We start from the raw sequence: 19,762 nt of genomic DNA on the forward strand, positions 1-19,762 counted from the left end.
CAAATACAGAAACGCGCTGCATATAAGAAAACAGATGCAAAAGGAAAACGCTGCAAATACAGAAACGTGCTGCAAATAAGAAAACAAATGCAAAAAGAAAACGCCGCATATTCAGTCATACAATGGAAGTGCTCCAGGCCTCTAGGGGCAGTGCTGAGCTTCCACCCGAGAGACAGACAGACAGACGCATCAACCTGTGGAGCAGATAGGTACATGAGCGGCAGAGATATTGGTGAAAGGAAAACTGGAGTCGGGAGAGGCAAATGAAAAAGTATGTATTCTTTTTCTTTTTCTTTCTTTCTTTCTTTCTTTTTTCCATATGTGGCCCTCATCTTTTACTGTATTATGAAAGTGCAGCTGATTTACATGATGTTAGCATGCTAGAGACTTTGAGTTCTACAAGAGTAGTGTATCTGTAGTGGTAATGTTAGCTAACGTTACTGTAACTAACGTTACTTTCCGGGAGACCCCAGGGATTTGATTGCATTTAAGGTTAGATTATTTTCGACCTCGTCTCCACATATGATTGGATACTTTATTGATCAGTGACGGGATTTTGAATAAGAGGAAGGTGGGGAGGTGATGAAGAGGGAGAGAACAGAGTAAAACAAGAGTAGCGTAAATTAAACACACACACACACACACACATACACATGTTGTATTCCTCTAATGTAACATTTCTCTTTATTTAGTGATAATTGCTATTTATGTGATTTTTTGATTGAGTTTACTAAAGGGATTTACCATATCAATGTCTGTATTTCCAGGCTGCCATGTTTTGCCCTTTCTGTGGCCAACATCTACACACCGTTCGAGTGTTCTGTGGCTCATGTGGCAAAAATGTACAGTTTCTGGCAGAAGTGGGAGACAACAGTAAGTAGACTAAAAGTTGTATGTGTTTGTAGATTGTACAATAAAGGGTTCAACATACCCAGTTTGGAATACTTATTACTGGCAAGATACAATAGTTTTCAGTACGGAGATCTACTTTTCCGAACATTTTTTAATGTATAATACAGAGATCATTATTATATTGTAGACTTACTCATTACAGACTTTTAACAGCTGGTATTATAAATCATTTGATATTAGTTCTTGGTTCATAGAATTAAACAATAAATCAGAAACAGATATTGAGAGAGCTGGGTGCAGGGAGAGTGTTTGTGAGTCCCCACTGTTTTTATGGTGTGAGGTTTTGGTCTTGATAGTCCAAAACCTTTTAACAGAGGGAAGGGGTTCTGACAGGTGGTGGCCAAGATGGGAGGGGTCTGTCTTCCTGCACTCTTTTGGTCCTCAATGATAAAAAATGAAGGTGAAATGATGAACAGCTGATGATGATGAAAGCAAGGACTTTCACCCAATGATGACAATTATATGCTAATAATAAATAACAACAATGATAATAATTAATAATCTAACATAATACATTCATAAAAATGCAACAAAAGTGCCGAACATAGGGAACAGACATGACATGACATTTATGTTAAAATCCTAAAAATAAGGTAAATCAAATAAATCAACCATAAAAACACTATATTTAAGTTTTTTTGAATGAATGTGGTTTTCATATGCTTTCATTTAGTCAAAAGGTGAGTGTCAATATTTTCTAAGACAGCTAGGCTGTCAATTTGTGCGTACGCATGGTCTGAGGAAGTATTGAATTTGTTTGCAGAATATGAACAAATTCAGGTAAGAAAATATTGATGAATCCCAGATTTGTGTGTACGCACGATTTAAGCATAAATCTGTGTGTACGCACTGTTTGTGAATGAGGCCCAATGTGTACAGGTCCTTAAGAGATGGCAGATTGCAGCTGAAGGTCTTCTCTGCTGACTGGATGATGTGCTGCAGCTTGTCTTTGCTGGAAAATGTTTATTTATTTTTTTCTCCCTGTGTTTGTCAGGGTCAGCATCGGACAGCCCCACAGAGGAGGATTTGATTCGGAAGTATTTCCATGATGGCTACAGCTTCCTTCTTAGACTTCAACCGTGTCTTTGAAAAGAATGTCTTTCATTCCTTCTCTTTCATTTCCCTAAACTTGAAAAATGACTCTACCCCTGAGCTTGCTGCTACAAAGAAAATAAAAAATACAGGAACGAGACATTAATTACTCTTTTATTTATTCATTACTCTTTTATTTACTCTATTTAAAGGGGACTTATCATGCATCTAAATAGCTATGAATCTAAATAGCTATAGTGGCTAAAACAGTTTCAGACAGAGGTTGAACTGAGGGGCTGCATAAAGATCCAGTACAAGACAAAAAATGTTGGTTTTTTTTAACTAAAATTCATGCAAAGCTCTCATGGAGTTTGAGGATAAAACTGAAAAAATAGCATAATAGATCCCCTTTAACCTTACTAAAGGTCTCATCATTGATCTTTGCAGGTCATTTTGAAACATATTTAATATGCTAGTAACTGAATTAGGCAGGCAAGATGGTACTGAGATCCATTTGAGTACAAGAACACACTTTGAACTCTTAAACCAAGTCTTCTAACTGCTAATTTTTCTGTGCTACAACTACAAATCTATGTACCTGCAGAAGCGATTGGCTGTGCATTGCACTGTGCACTGGTGGTGGGCATCTCCTCTGGTGGGTTTCCCACATCTTTTAGAAATTTTATATTTTTCCCGCATGCAGAACAAAAGCCCGGGGAAGCTGTCAAAGTACATCCACAGAATGGACAGTACATCTGTGGGGAAAAAAAGAGGACCGTTTGCAAGGTCGGCGAGACTATGCCAGAGACAGTGGATAGTCAGTTTTCCTAAATATTTAATCAGAATTATTATCTAATTAGCGTCATCTCCCTATGCTCTCACCGTTATGTACCTGCCTTTGAGTAACTAACCTTAAATGCAATCAAATCCCTGGGGTCTCCCGGAAAGTAACGTTAGTTACAGTAACGTTAGCTAACATTACCACTACAGATACACTACTCTTGTAGAACTCAAAGTCTCTAGCATGCTAACATCATGTAAATCTCTGTCTCTCAGGTGGAAGCTCAGCACTGCCCCTGACTGACTGAATATGCGGCGTTTTCTTTTTGCATTTGTTTTCTTATTTGCAGCGCGTTTCTGTATTTGTAGCGTTTTCGCTTTGCATCTGTTTTCCGATATGCAGCGTGTTTCTCTAATTGCAGCGCGTTTCTGTATTTGCAGCGCCTGTCTGTATATGCAGCGCGTTTGCACTTGTCGGCCAACGTACTATATAAATAAAGGTGACTTGATTTGACTCGATGTGTTAGCCATTTTCAGTGGAGGCGTGCGAGAAAAGCAAGGTTTTCTTCACAAATTTAAGTAAACAGTACAACTTAAGGATTTAAAAATGGTAATTTTGTGGCAAGGTATTCTTTTTATATCTACTTTGTAGCCATCGACACGGAACTGACAAAGAATATAAGACAAACATCTGTAACAGCCATAAAGCTAGCCAAAACACTTAATGTTGTTGTTGTTATGTAATTGTTTTTTTTTTCTGCTCATTTATAGCCTACCAGATGAGGGTTTTTATGTCTGTCATGAACAGAAAAACATTGAAATGATGGTCCCTATGAGTTCTATACAGTGCTCTATAGAACGTGAGGGTCCTGAAGAAAGCAATATGTGCCACAAGTGTTGATTTACAAAAAAGAGGTTGCATAAAAAGAGGTGAGTGCCAAGCTCTGTCCTCTTTTTGCTGTTGTCTACCCGTGAACCAGCACTATTTTATCACTACACTGGCACTATCTTAACTTACTCATTTCTGTGTAAACTCTGGTCAGGGTGTAGAGACAACCTTAAAGTCCAGTTAGTATGCCTTTCAGTGTTTGGTGTTGACACAACCTGAGCACAGTTGAGGTCTGACCTCATGTTAATCATATCAAACTACATGGAGTGTTAGACCATGAACACTGTCAAAAAAAGTGGTGTTCTGACAAAAATAGCCTACATTTTTGACAGGTGTACATTAACAGGCACATAACAGGCACCATATGCATATTTTTTTTCACAGTAAAGTTAAGTAATTTCTGATAAGATAAAGTACAAATTTGTACCAAATTTCATTAAAATAGCTTAAGCAAACTGGATGGGGCAGGGAAATATCACTCACCATCACTGCAGGAACTCGCGTTTGCTTCCAAGTTGAGCTGCCTGTGTTATGATCCTATCAAACACAAAAAGAAGTGTTGGTGGTGAGAAGACAGACTTATTGCATCAACAGTTTGAATTTATTAGAAATAGCATTTTGAGTTTATAACCATAATCCTACATGACATTTACCACATATATGTTGTGCCTCTGCTGCCTGACAAGCTAAAACATGACTCCGATATATATGTATATATGTGTATATATATATATATATATATATATATATATATATATATATAGATATATATATATAGATATATACAATCTTTGGGGGGGGGGTAAAATATTTTAAATTCAAAAGGATCAGATCCAAGTAGCATAATAGCATACTTTGTGTAATGTTTTTGGGCATGTGCGCATGAGCACAAGCGGGAGTGTCCGTGAGTGCAAAGTGCAAATGAGAAGATAAGCGATCCAGTTGGAGGCCGAGCCAGGGCTCCATCCTGTGATGTAACAGCTAATGACAGTAAATGAGTTGAGTTCTTTGCTCAGGCAGATCAGTGGCTCCCAGAGGAAAAGAGCCCGCGGTTTACTCTAAGTGCTGTGTTGTTATTTCTAAAGTGAATGGAGTTTGTTATCACAGCTTGGCCCTCCTCGCTCCCCCCTCTGTCACTCTGCAGAGCGACAGAGCAAAACCCCTGCTGTGTTTCTCATGCTAGACACCACATGACTGCACACACACATATGCACACTTATGTGAGGGTTGAAAGCATGCATGCACACACATTTCTGTGGCAGAAAATGGGTGCATGAGGAAAAGTGACGGGAAAGAAGATGTGTTTGAGGTTAGAGGAGCTCATGGCGTGCGACTTGCCTGCTACCGGCATGACTCTGCTTACATGTTACTTATCTTATCTGCTTATCACGCTGGCAGACAACAAAACACACACATACACACACATGTGCACACACACTTTTTTTGGTATGTACCAAAGTAACCAGTATTTTGGCAGGTGCTCTCCAGTTTTCTTAATCAGGATGAGATAATCTTCCATTTGAGTACACAAACACATGCCTGTGTGCGCACACACAAACACACACACCAGAGGTTAACAAAACCGAATACACTTTCCTACAGAACACAATTTTGAAAGTAATTATGAACAGATACAGGTATTTTACTTAAATATTTTCAATTCAACCAACTTTCTACTTTTTCAGTATAAGAAGAGTGGTAGCCATGGAGTGTATGGAGTATCTATATTGTTTCTATATTACTACATCTCAGTCTGAAAGGGGCAATTCCTCAGGAGTAATTCTACTTTTAGTACATAAAGACAGATGACAGATGCTGGCTGCAGCATAACTAATCCTCAGTACTTGGCTGGCAGTGAAACATACTCTGCCCTAAAAGAAAACAATAACATCAACCAGCGAAGCAGGTGAGTCTTTGTGTCGTGCGTCACTCTGTTTCGCTCCTCAGAGCTGCAGCGTTAGACATGGGCCGTCATTCGAAAGGACGGAAGAATGTCTGGCTCTGTGTTCCAGCCTGAGCCTGCATACGTCAGGAGGAAACTGGCTGCAGCAACTGCTGCAGCTAAAAGTGATGTGTGTTTTTGTGTGAGCATGGCAACGAAAAAGGAAAAAGGAATATTGTTTGGTCAGTGGCATAAAACACCAAATTAGACTATTAGAAGGGGCACATTGTACAGGAGATCATGAAGATAAAGTAAAGAGTGAAGCAGTAACATTGTCACTCGGTGTCTGAGCTGCATCTGGATTTGTCACAGTGACCTCAGTGCTGACAGGGTTTCCCTCTGGGAACAGGTTAGCAAAGGCTGTAAGGCTTTTCCCACCCTTTAAAAACCCTTTTGGTTTTCCTGTTTCCTCATCAAATGATGTGATGAATCAATCACCTGCTGAGCTGAGACAGATCCTGACACATCTCACCCTTATTATTATTATTAATGTATTATTAATGTATTTAGTACCTACATTAACGTTATTAATGTAGGTACTAAATGCCTCACTCATTAAAAGAGATGTGGCCCCACTCCTGTTTCCCCTGAAAATGAATAAGCCTTTTATTTTATCTCAGTAAACTGTAAATATACCTTCTGTTGTTCTGTGCCAGACAGGGCACCTCCTCTATAATGTGTTAAATATAACTTATGATGAGTCATCAAACGATTTATTAACTAGGCCTGGTAAATTCATGCTAAATTAAGCCAGTACAGAGTATTTACATCCCAGGAACTAGGAGAAATCTTCTCTGTCTGAAAGCTTTAACTGTAGTCATACCTGACACACTTTAGAAAATCAGGTGAAAAGGGTTAAAGTTATGATCATTTGAACTTATACTGTGGCAATGTGGGTTAAAAAGGGTGCAATACCCCAGGTTGAGCTGCTGTGCATAGTCTTTATCAGAACACAACTAAAGCTTATGCAAAAAGAGGAATTATGTGTTTGTGTGTAAGCAGTCTGTCTCTGCAGATCTCTGCAATGACAGGTGTTCTGGGAAGGTCACGCCTCCAAAAACTCAACAATGCAATACACAACCTTGCAATTCAAGCAAGCTGATTCGAGTTCCTGTAAGAAGATGGGTTTGGAACAACTTGACCTCACTGAAATTCAGGAAATGACCTCTTAACACTGTATTACATGGTGGTGGCACATGATATGTTAAAACTACATGCTGGTCTAGCATGCTACATCACATAACTTCTTGCTAGTGCGATACGAGATGTACTCACATAAAGTAAGCATGTAAAGTTATAATAAGTCAGTGGTGACTTTTAGTTTCACTGGTCTACTGGGTGAAAGTCTTGAGCTTGTTTGACACGTCCACCACTTCAACATGGTTTCACTACGTGAACTTTCTCGCTCTTTATACTACCTATGGGGTCATAACACTGCGTGACATTGTTGAATCAGGGAGTTAGTGTGTCCACCATGACAAAGGATCCTTATTGAGTTTCCACTGGCATTATTTTCACGGCATGTCATTTTAACACAACGTGCTGCCACCACCATGTAATGTGGTTTTAAGAGGTTGTTGTAATTCCATATATTTCTCTGAGACCAGGCTGGTTTGAAACAAAACTGAATTGGACATTTTTTTAACATTACACTTAAAATGTATAAAATAATACAGAACAAATGCCGGGAAACATGTCTCTAAATGACATCCATTTACGTAATCTAAGTACACATAAAGAAGCATGTTCTGGACTTCTGATTTGGTAGACATACACCAATGATGAAAATCCTCGAAACAAGCTGAGAAGTATTGGCACTGAGTGAAATGATTTCACCCCTTTGGCAGATTCCTTTCAGAAAATATAAAGCATTCAAGATCCAAAGCTGTCAATCGGTGTCTACTTAGCTGTCGTAATACAACAAAGTAGACATTTGTGATGTGTTTTTTTGCTCCAGAAATATCTAAGATTCCATGTGCAGCCAGAATAGTCTGCTGGATCAATCTTCAGCAGAGCTCTTGAGTGAAAAGCTCAAGGATATTTGCCCTTCAGGGACAATTTATTGCAAATACCTGCAGGATTAACACATGCTCTGTGAGCTCTGACACTAAGACACAGCACACAACAATGTGGGGTATGCACCTGGCCTCGACCATGTGGATGAGCCCAGTGTGATCACACCTGGGAGACAGGCTCAGGTGAGTTTGGATAGCCTGTCAGTCACAGTCCCGGTCACCTCGCAGGCAGTCTGCCAGCTCAAATTTACTGCCCTGTTTGGGTTTAAACCTGAGCTCCTGTTCTGAGATCTGTCCTACATAAACATGCAACCACATATTCTGCACACTTTTTTTTTGTGTGTGTGTGTGTGTGTGTGTGTGTGTGTGTGTGTGTGTGTGTGCCCAGGGACAAACACACATACAGATTATCTTGGATGTTTATACAGAACGACTCAAGCACAAATCTGATAAGGCTTATCTGATCTGGGAGCATAGCTCATTTAATCAAGTGTAAAAAATTCTCACGCACCTGTGTGCTGCGCAGAGAATGTGTGTGTTTTTTACTACAGATGGAACATGACTGTAACATATGTACAGATGACGTTAAAGTTGAGGTTTTGTGCCATTTCAACGGGACATTCCTCCACCTAGGTTTTTGTCCTGCGCAGGGTTCCTCCAGTTCTTACATGTTTGTCCCTACAAAGTAAACTCACCAAAACAGTGACAGATTACATGGAAACACTGGTCAACTAAAAAAATAAAGTTTAGCTGTTTTATAGTGACAAAGGATGATAAGATAGTGCTGGCATGCTGTGAGGTCTCCATCCACTTAGTTCATCTTCTATGTTTTATTTCCTTGATTAAACCGCAGATTTCATGTTACAATGTCTATTTTTGTAAACACTCCGTGGTATGCGGGAAATTTTAGGCACTTGTGAATCAGTACTAATGAATACAATGACACATAACAATGATTAACAATGGTCAGTGACACATTGTGTGATTTTTATTCTTTTTTTAACAAAAGCTAAGTTATGGTAGAGTGTTGTCGGTTGTGACATTTTTGTATCAACATGAAATGATCTTCTATTTGTCACAAAGTGCGTTAACAATAATACAAATAATTTGATCCCTAATCAGATACAGGAATCTACGGACAAAGTTTTTTTAAACCTAACTCAAATGTGAAAGGTACAATTTTGTAAAATATACAAGGAGTGAATCCTCCCAAAATTCTGCCACCCCAGGACAGTTAGGACAATGGGTAGGGTTGGCTGGGACACCTAGCTACATGTAGCAGTATGCTTGCAGCCAGGGAATAACTGTAACAGAGTATAGTGGCACTTTAAACTGTGAAAAAACATCAATAAAAGCCTCTAAACCAAAATCTTCATAACCGTACATGTTACAGCAGGATTATAATCTGAAATTGCAGAGAAATGAACAACATCGGCAGCCAAGATGTTTCCCTGGTGTTAGCATCTAGCTAAATGTAGCAATGTAGGTAATAAGGGAAACATCTGCGCCCCCTGTGGCGCAGATGTTAATATATAGAAATCCATCCTGATCTGACATCAGCTTGTCTCAAAAGTAGAAAAAAACAGTTGGAAAGAGAGTATTCAGAGAGATGTGAAGATTGAGGTTTTTTCCTCACAGGGATTATTTTAATATTCAAAACTTTGGTTACTTTCAACAAGTCAATCCAACCTTGTTCCATTATAAATATAAATATATACAAATATATATATATATATATATATATATATAGATAGATAGATAGATAGATAGATAGATAGATAGATAAATAGATAGATATAAGGGGGAGATATATAAGGAAAAGTATAACAAAATAAGGAAAATAAGGAAAAGTATAACAGGCCACCTTTGAGACTGAGAGCCTAAACTGCTCCAATAGGTTATGTGGGTAAATTTTTATGTTGCTCTCATGAAGGTACAGACTGGACTAGAAATTAGATGTTAAGATTAGATATGCAAGCATGTTTTTTGTATCTAGTCACATGAACCACACAAGCACCTAAAAATCAGCAGCACTGTTTCAGTTGTTAGTCCAAAACATGAAAAGACAAACACAAAGCAGAATCTGCACTTGATGCATTTGTCATTTAAAAAACTTAATTTGAAGATCAAAAGAACAAAAATCTAATTTCCTCTTTTCTTTGAAGTGTTAAGACCTCTAAGGGAGTTTGATGTGCTCTTAAAAGACACGCAGTGTAGAAAACAGCTTCTTCAAAGCTTAGTGACACTATCTGATTGATTGTTTGGTGGACTGTGTTGTTGTTGTGCTGTTACACAGTGTACTATGGCCGCTTGGCTCAGTCCGATCGGATCTACTGCCCCGCCCCTCTTACATCACATACCTCGTTGAGCGTGCCAACATTCTGAACTGACAGAAAATGCCCGCATATGCTGGCACGTTATTGTCGCATGCGTGATAATCTGACTGCAGCAGAAACAGAGCAGTGATGAGGGGGCTGATAGGCAGCAGCCAGCCGCTGGTGGAGCTGCTTCACTGAGTGTGCAGAGGAGGTGAGAAGGAGAAATGTGATAAGATTGTAGTTTCATCTCTGTCTCTGATTGCTTTAAGCACATGGCTCCATGGAAAACATTTGAGTCATCTCCAACAAATCTTCATCAAGCCATATTTGTAACTTGGTATCACACTCAGCAATCTCCGATCAAAGGGAGACATGCTTCAAATAATTCACATGGGACTATAGGATAACAGTAACATCCACATGTTGGCATGGTCACTCTCAAAGGGCTGCTAGCATAGCCAGAGAGACTCTTGAGGCCTGACACACCACGCCAATAATCAACCGTCGCTCAGTGTGGCCCTCAATGAGTGTGAATCACCCTAGTTGCTGTGGTGTGTCCCGCACAATTGACCCTCATTGGATTTCTTTCTGCCAGTTCAGCATGATAAATCAGCATCTGAGATGGCAGAATATGTCCTGAATGAAATCACTCTAATTCAGCTCAGCACACAAGAAGAGAACACAAGAAAGGAAAATAAACAAAAAGCCACAGTCAGGAGGGAATGAGGTTGAAAAAAGCATGTTTGTGTCCTGGTTTGTGTTGTTGCTTACTAGCACATAGTAAATATGTTTTGTGCTTTCAACACTAGATTGGGTTTTTAATGTGCTAACTGGCTAACTAGCATCATGACAGTCTTCCAGGTTCCATTTTTGAATGATGATGATTACAGACAACCGTTACCTGTTGGTATGGATGGGTATTTCCTCTCACGCAGGTGCAAATATATGTGCTTGTTGGTTGTCGGCTGTAGTCTTTGCCGTTTGTTCAAGTACAACACAGTCAACATGCGGTGAGGCAACAGTTGGCTACATTACGCTAGTTTTTTGATGTCGTTTTGGTGTGTCTGGGCCTTAGTCATTTTTGGGTGCTTTTTACCTTTATTTGATAGGACAGCTTAAGCGTGAAAGGGGGAGAGAGGGGATGACATGCAGCAAAGGGCCAAGTTTGGAATCAAACCTGCAGCAGCTGCGGTGAGGACTCTGTACGTGGGGTGCCTGCTCAACCAACTGAGCTACCAGGTGCCCAGGGGCTTTAGTCTTGTTAAAATGGAGACTCCCTAAAATCTTGGAACCTCGCCCGCATGAGGGTGGTTTTGCAGGATGCAGCAGTGCATGCTTCTGTGAGCTCCATGTCCCTCTTATCCCACACTCTGAGTGCACATTTATACTTAATATGATAACCTCAATGCACCATTGTAAGAATGCAGAGCAAAAATCCTGAATTATTTTTGTTTAATGAAAATAAGAAATTGGACTGAGAGGGAAAGTATGGGCTAGCTTATTTCTAAAGCTTGCAAACTACACTGTATAACACAGATACAAAAGGTAGGAAGGCATACAGAATATACTATTCATGTTTTGCTATAATTTTTTACATACCTATGTAATATTATTAATAATGTGCCTCATAAGCCTGTTGGGGCATATATTGATGTAAGATACTACAATCATATCAGAAAATAGACACCCCCCCACCTCTAAATTTAATAACTTAGCGGCAGTCATCTGAAGGAAGTTTGTCGAGGTTGCAACTGTTCCAACAGTAAAGGTGCAAAAATGAAAACGTATCTCTGCAAATTCATGATCAGAAAAAAAACTAAATAAAGAAATAATAGTTACAATTAGAGGTGATGTATCCTATAGGCTTTATCTTGGGGTTAAGGCAAACATAAAGTTAATAAACAACTTTTCAGGCTAGGCTTTTACTAGCGTATCCAGGAAGTTACCAAATGACCCAATACAAGCCGACAAAAATGCTCATCAGGCACACTACACTCTGTGTGACGCAGGATGTAAGACACTTTGTGTAATACCAAGTTTTAAGGAGTCCCTGTTTAAACGTGTTTACACTGAAGTTTTGTTGTCTAATTTATTGTCAATGTGGCCTGAGGCAATTTGAGGAATTTTAAGAGGTGACAATTGATCCTCAGTGCCACTCCTCTCATGCTAACACAACAGTGGTGCTATAAATAGGACCAGGACTTCATACCATCAGCAAGACTTTCCATTGACATAAAGCTGTTGATTTTGGTGCGCAATCAAATCAATTCACAGACATCACAGGCTACGCACAGTCTGACAGACAGACTGCCATGCTGTAAATTACCTGGAGAACACTCACAAGGACCATAAATCAGCACAGGTGCGAAGCAGAAGAATAGGAGGAGGGCGTGGAGGAGGAGAGGGGCTTTAGGTTAAAACCATAATTATGGACTTTGTGTTATTTTTAGAGCTTCAGTCAGAGAGTGAACATGTAGAACAAAAACAATAACAGAAACTTCTACAGCACTTAAGCCACAGACAAACATGTCCATACCTTCTATCCAAACCCATATGAGTAATGTCAGACCTGATTCATCAGGGCAGCATTACAGCCTAAGCTTAAATAACAAACCCAAGAATAAATAAAAGTCAGGAAATCAAACTGAGCTTTCTTTGTGTGCGTGGAGGGAACCCCCTGTACCTGGTGATCCCTGTGCTATTGATATCTGTCAAAACAACATTTCAGAAGAACCAGTTTTTTAATAGCACCTATACACTCACACACAGGCCTAACCTCTACTGCTCAACACACACGCGATGGCATACTCTCAACAATGACTCATAGCTATTACCTGACACTATTAAGCATTGTGAAACAAGAGCTGGGTTACCCCCAGAGTCACATACTGTCAGTCACTGCGTTTCCTCATATTTCATGCTAACTTTTTTTTTTTTTACAAACAAACACGGCCAAGCGGCTAATAGCATAAGGATGTTTGGACATGTTGAGTGGATGACCAGGCTGCATGTGATCTGCCACGTTTACTGTACATAAACCATCAGCAAGCATACCTCTCACTATAACTCAGGTCAATGATAAGACAGAAGATAGGGGCTGCGTTTACACCAGGTGACAGGACAACAGAGCCCCAGGTCAATGTCATTCATGAAACATGCTCGACTCATGATAAGAGAGGCCACAAAAAAACACACTAGTTATGTAAAATGCTGTCTAAACATTACAAAAAGCAGACTGGTGTCTTGTATTATTGGCATGATCCCTCACCTGTCTTGAAAATGAGGAATACACACGTCACGTGACGTAGGTGTTTGTAGGTGTGAGGAATGTGTTTTTCCATCTAGCAAACATTGAGCCGTTATGGCGTGGCCCTGCAATGCAAGGCCTGCGTCTGTCTGGAGCAGCTCACAATATAAACCATAAAGTAAAAACAAGCAGGGGACCAGAGTCTTGCAGTTATGGTCAGTCCCATGAGGAATGAACTTTTAAGAAATACTAGCTTATGCCGAGTTTGACAAACCTGCCACTAGACAGCAAAAATGTGAGACCTGTGATCTTCATTTTGCTTTCTCCATTTGAAGTTAAAATCATATGATTGGATTTGGGTGTGGATCAAACTGGAGGCGCCTGTGTTTGGGATTGTTTTTGGCACTGACACTCCTATTTTTGCAAGTCAGGTCAAATCCATTTATTGGTAGAGCATGTTTAGAACGACAAGTATTCAGTGTGTCTTTAAAGAAATGTAAAAACTAAATGATCATGATTATTCAAATTAAAGCAGTAAACAAAATAATTCTAGCAAGACAAAAGATATTTTGCTGATGAAACTTATTGGATAACTGAGACGGAATATAAGTAATATACTCATAATGACATTAGTGGAGAATGACAGCTGTTAGAAAGCATTGAAGCTAAGGAAAAGCATGTAAAGCATAAAAGTAAAAGTAATAGCATTAAAGCATGTACCTTGGTCACCCAATCCCAATGCAGGGGGTTTGACTTTGATTCCCCAATAGAACTAAGATGCATGTATTTCTCTTTAGCCTAAATATTAAATTATATTCTTTGAATTTACATTTAAAGACAGGGTGCAAGACCTTCCTGATGACATGAGCTCAACATTCTGTTTCACTTTGCTTATCAGTCTGGACTCTCTGCTGCCCCAATCACTTTTCAGAGCACTGGCCCAGCTGGGCCAATCAGGGACCCTCACTGTAGCTGAAAATGTTGGGAGCCAATCAGGGACTGCATTACAGTTGATGACATAGCATGCCGGCCACTGTTTGTAAGCCATAACTCCAACATTAGCAAAGTATAGGTAAAGTTAAATCGGTTACAGAGTTTATTACAGTAATTAAACCAGAGTAAAAGGATGCACTGCAGGTTTTTCAGAGGAAAATACTTTTTCTCCATTTTTCTGTCTGGATCTGGCAAAAGCTTGATTTATCAATTGGTTCTGTTGGTGATGAATGATAATCCCCTGTACAAATCTATGTCCACTATTGTTTTGCCACCGATTGTTGTTGAGGAGGATTACATCACAAAAAAAATGATAATTATAAATACTTTTTACTATTTTTTAGACCATTACTGTCTAACTTCCAACGTATTTGTGTATCAGAAGCTAGTGCTAATGTCAGGATTGGCTGAAGAAGTTTGTCAAAGTGAATACTCCCAGCCACTGAAAGTGTTTGGGGTGACAGAAAGTCCAGAGCATAAAGTAGGGAGGGCTAATGGCCCCTTTCCTACTTACTGCTCCCAAACTTTTGGCTCCCTTGCTCAGATCACACACATCTTCAAATTGGGCTTTCGTTTTGATATCAACTATATATCTGTGAAGTTTGGTGATTGCATATATACACACACAACATAAAACATATAAACACCTGGCAAAGTCCTCAAACCCGCTTTTGTGGTAGTTCCTGCTTACAATAGGTAGGATGACACACACACAGACTCATGCGATGAAAACAGCCATTGGAACATTGAGTCACAGCTGGTAATAACAAACTTATAATCATGTTTGCGCTGAAAGAGTCCTGAAACTTCAGATAAAATGCACATCCACCAGAAAGCTGCATTCTCTTATGGACTCATTTTGATTTATATAAAATGTTAGCATTTATCTTGTTAGCATTTTCTTGTTACTCATTGTAGTATTAATAGTTTCACTTGTAAATTAAAATTTAGATTTCATTATGCAGAGGAGATAAGGACAATTTATAAAAAGTGTCTGCAACAAAATGTCCCAACATGTAGGTAAGACAGCCTGTATGTAGCCTGAGGTCTCACTGCTGAACACTAAGAGAACACTGTTTATGTGTAACTAGACATGTAAAGCAATCAATATGCAGAATCTATAAGCACATACAAATGTCTGGTTCTTAGAGGGTTTGTGGTTTTTATTCAGATAAGGTTTCTCTATATCTGCCAACACAACTGATGTTGAGATACTGAGATGATATAGTCATTAGTCTGCAACTACAAAGAGTTTGCTGTGAAACAGCTCCCTTTCTACTGCAAGTCAAATTTTTATGATCCTTTGAAAAACACCCATGTCTGCTCATTGTGTGTCTTCTGGCCTTGAAAAAGTCCACGAGTCAGAGTTGAAAGTTGATCTCTCAGCTACTAAAATCATGTGCTGTGTCCCAGAAAGCAAAGTCAGTCTTCTTTAATTCCTCTGTGCAACAAGATTCATTTGGTGCCAGACAGCTGTAAATACCATGAATCAGATCCTCATGGCATCAGCAGAAGTTCAGACTTTTGCTGAGGGACAGAGGGAGCTCCTGGAATAAGAAGATCCAGGTTTGTGATTGCAGCAGCAGGCCTCTCAACCAGCGCTCCATTCCCTCTCTCACACATGGACCACCTGGGTGATCTGTTTATGGAAGCCATCCCAGCTTCTGGCCCTGAGCACATTCGAGCTATTCAGGCCTCTTTTGTTTAAAGAAAGTCAATTTATAAAGTCTCCTGCACAAGCACTATGCAGATTAGAAACAGAGTGACTTCTCCAATCAGTCCAATGCTTTCAATCTGGAAACAAGGCAGCTCGGTCCTATAACATAACCACCACGACATTAAAGGCTTATTTCACTGTTTTGGATTAACATTATTCCTTTGGTGGATCGCATACAAGAGACATCCCCTAAATCCCTAGAAATCTCATAAAATTTTTTCCATGCTCCCAGAGGAACATCATGTAAACTCATGTGAAAAAAGGAGGAGCAGGTATTACGTGTGTGTGTTTCGTGCGAGGACAAAGTGTTTCCACAGGTTAATTTGTAGGGAGCAGCTCCCGCTGCTATCACACACTACACAGCACTTTGTTTTGCTGCTGCTGCTGCCATGAAAAGTGTTTCTGAGCTAACCCAAACACAGTCTATAGTAACAGTGATATTATCTACCTGAGCACGCGGGGCCCACCTGCGGGGCTCTGACACAGCGAGGGAGATGTTTTACCTCGTCTGCACGAATGGGCCCGCAGGAGAAGGGGGCGTATGGGAGGAAACAGACAGGGAGGGGGGTACGGGGGCGTGACGGAGAGTTTTACAGGCTAGCATGATGCTGTTGGGGCAGGTTGAGCCTGCAAACTCACTGACTTTTCATCAGCTAGTTTTTCTTCGCCTTTACGGCCACACTATAATTAATCAGATGTCTGGGTTGGATAGGCACGCAAGGGCTGGGTTCAAGACCTTTTGTTTGGATAGATGCCTGGTCAGGTGTTTAGCTGTATAAATAGTTACCGCCTGTTTTCTCACAACGCCTTTCAGAGAAAGTTCAATTAGAGTGGTGTGGCAGCGACACATCTCCTGACATGAACGAGCCAAATGGAGAAGCAATTATGGTTTTCTTCTTTTTTTTTTGCGTAATTGAAGATCATTGGATTAGAGTATAACAGAATTGCACACCATTCACTGACACATGACTCTATTTATATGTCTTCTAACCTCTAAGTGAACTGTTAACGCTCTCATCTCAGCACTGGAACAAACACTTTCTCTCAGAGTGACACTCACTGTGCACAGCTGGAGGTCATTTAACTGAAAAGCTTTAGAATGCAATCACACTGCTGCATTATAATAGCGTATTTACACCGTCATCAGGCTGCTTACCCATGACTGCCCATCACAGTCATCAAGCAGGTGCTGCAGTTTCTGCCTCTGAACTTTTTTTCCTCCCCTCCATCCACCTGGCTGTCCCAATCACCAAACCGGTTTCTCTGGTATGCAGGGGGAGTTAACGAATCATACATTCAAAGGCCGGATCTATTTCCAAATTAAACAGGAGAGCTGGGTATTGGGCCAAAAATCACACCAAAAACTTGGTTTAAAACAAGCAGCAACCTCTCAGACTAAAAAATAAAGCCAAAGCAGATGTGCCAAAAACTGCAGCTCCCCTAATGGCCATTTGAGGCTAGCTCCAAACACATGTTAAAATGCCTAAATTTTCACCAAAATCATACAAGGTTAAAACCTGGTACAAAAAATTGGCTTTGGTCTCTCTAGCTAACTTCTCCCTTTAGGTTAACTTTACAGGTGGGTGCGTTTTTACATTCCTCCTTCCCATTTACATTTTATTAAGGCTTAGAGTGAGAGAAGAAGAGAGAGGCACTAGCACAATGACAATAATAGTTACGTAACTTAGCCATGGCCTAACCTCAGTTTTACTAAGTATAGCTGTAGCCATAGCTGTTGTTATTTCTGTGTGTTTTCAGTCAAGTTCAATTGGAATGTTTTGGTGACCTAAAAAAAAAAACAGCATTTGTCCAAATAAAAATACTCTCTGCTAAGTCTGATGTTCAATACGGAAAGTATATTTTGTTTTTATGGTTTTAAACCTGTTTTTCACCAGCGAAAATCAGCATTAGCATTAGCGTTAGCGTTAGTGTTATCATGGTTACCATGACTGTAAATTCCCCATGCTAAGCAAGCTAGCTGCTAGCATTAGGGTAATCTCCACCCTCTTGTTCAAATATGGTCAATTCTGGCTCCAAAAATCCATGATGGTGACAGCTAAAATGCCACCTCAAGACTCAAAACTTATTGGTGACATCATGGTGGCTTTTTTATACAGTCTATGGTCTTCAACAGCTTACCACTGTCAGCTGATGTATGGGTGGCATTCATTCTAAATAATGATAATGTTGTATTACATGCATAAACCTAGTGTTATTTTATCTTTTGATTTTCATCCATAAAGTCCCAACCATATTTAAGCAAAAATTCAATTATTGTCTATTAATCCACAGCCTGATAAAACTATTCCTCCACCTTACTTCCTTGTCATCCACAATTAAAAACACATAAAAGAGCAATACTTTTGCATTGGGTGACAATAGATTTTCGGCACCCTTGATTCCAAAGTTTCCATTACTTTTTCAGTTTTATGTGACTAACAGTTGACACACCTCTACGGCTTGGATCACAGCCTAGACCTGAAGGGTTGTTACATGATCCAGACATGTCCTGGTTCCAATGTCCTTGATTATTCTGTCATATATTGGTTAACGTCTGTTGACAACTGTCTATTGTGCAACACTGTCAGACATTTTCTGGTGGCTTACATTTTATATTATATTATATGGGTGCTGGGATTTGCTGTGCAGCCAGGCAGCTGCTGTTTGCTCCGGTGGATCAATGCAGGAGCAGAGGCAGGACACATTATAACCCCACAGTCAGCTGGAGGAGATTATCCCCCCCCAAATCAAACTTCCGATCCTTAATGATAATAATTTATGAATTATCAACGGATCAATATCTAATAGCACTTACTACAAACAGCAGCCATCTGCCCAGGAGCCCAGGTTTCTAATTACCCCTGCAGTGAGCCATGTAAAGTCTACAGAGATCCGAAAAAAACAGATATTTGAGTTTGGAAAAAATGGTCAGTCTAGAGTTTCTCTACCCTTAGATTGGGTACCACCAAGGGGTCAGACAGACAGAGATGTGGAAGATTACCAGACTGGCATACTGATATTTAGTCTTATATGTTCATGGTTATGAATTGGTTTGATTTTTTTTACAGTCTATCTGAAACCGCCTCTCTGAATGTAGATGTACAATACGAAACTATTTCATCAAATTCAAAATTTGACAGATGTCTAACTGGCTGATGAGGTTGTCAACAAGAAAAGTTTGAGAAAATTGAAGAAAATCTGGCTTTTTTATGCCATGGGAATTCATACAATCAGCATTAACACTTGGGCCAAATGACTCTGCAGTAGACATGGGTTTTTATTGGCTCCGGCTCTGATCAGTATTGATGGGAACACAACATCTGGATAAACACGGTAATTTCAGCTCCTTAACCGGCGAGATGCAATGACGCGCTGTTACTAATCACCACCCGTCTCCTCCTTAACAGCGCTAAAATACTGATTCAAATACATCTGCACCGAGTTTGAAAGAGAAACTGAATAAGCAAGAGACAAATAAAGAAAATAAACCACTGAAAAGTTTTAAAAGACCTCTGATCCTGGTGCTTTCTACTGTTTACTTGTTCTCCTGCCTGTCTGTGACGTTGCATGGACACCACAACAAGACAATGCACACACACATGCCAGCTGACAAGAGGCCGACTTGCTCTCCAGTGGGGAGTTCAGTGGCACTGGGAATACATCCAATCACTCGTATTTACCTGGTTTACCTGTGTTTGAAAAAACCGTGCACACACTAATTTTGGTGGGAAAGGGGTATAAGGAATCGAAAGCCACCACTGATCTTGTGACTGAAGTGTTGAAATGACTGAAGTCAAAGAACAGTAGAATACTTCACACATCTATTTCAAAACAGGTGCATAGGAGAGGAACGAGTTAGACACATTTTGCAGGAAAACCCCTTGAACATTGTCTAACTTGCAAAGGAAATTAATTTA

The 19,762-nt window shown here is 39.9% G+C and overlaps 1 long non-coding RNA gene across 1 annotated transcript in view; it reads right to left on the bottom strand.

The window, feature by feature from the left end:
- Positions 1-435: 435 nt before the first annotated feature.
- LOC148189515 (uncharacterized) overlaps positions 436-19,762 on the bottom strand; it is a 50,196-nt gene continuing 30,869 nt past the window's right edge. Inside the window, exons 4-5 of the long non-coding RNA XR_015776577.1 lie at positions 4,097-4,150; positions 436-2,699 (exon numbers count right to left, since the gene is read on the bottom strand). This is a non-coding gene — a long non-coding RNA (uncharacterized LOC148189515). The remainder of the gene's footprint in view (positions 2,700-4,096; positions 4,151-19,762) is intronic.

The sequence above is a fragment of the Plectropomus leopardus genome, chromosome 5 (genome assembly GCF_026936395.1).
Source record: "Plectropomus leopardus strain MGB_pleo_1.0 chromosome 5, ASM2693639v1, whole genome shotgun sequence".
In the NCBI taxonomy this organism is placed as follows: Eukaryota; Metazoa; Chordata; class Actinopteri; order Perciformes; family Serranidae; genus Plectropomus; species Plectropomus leopardus.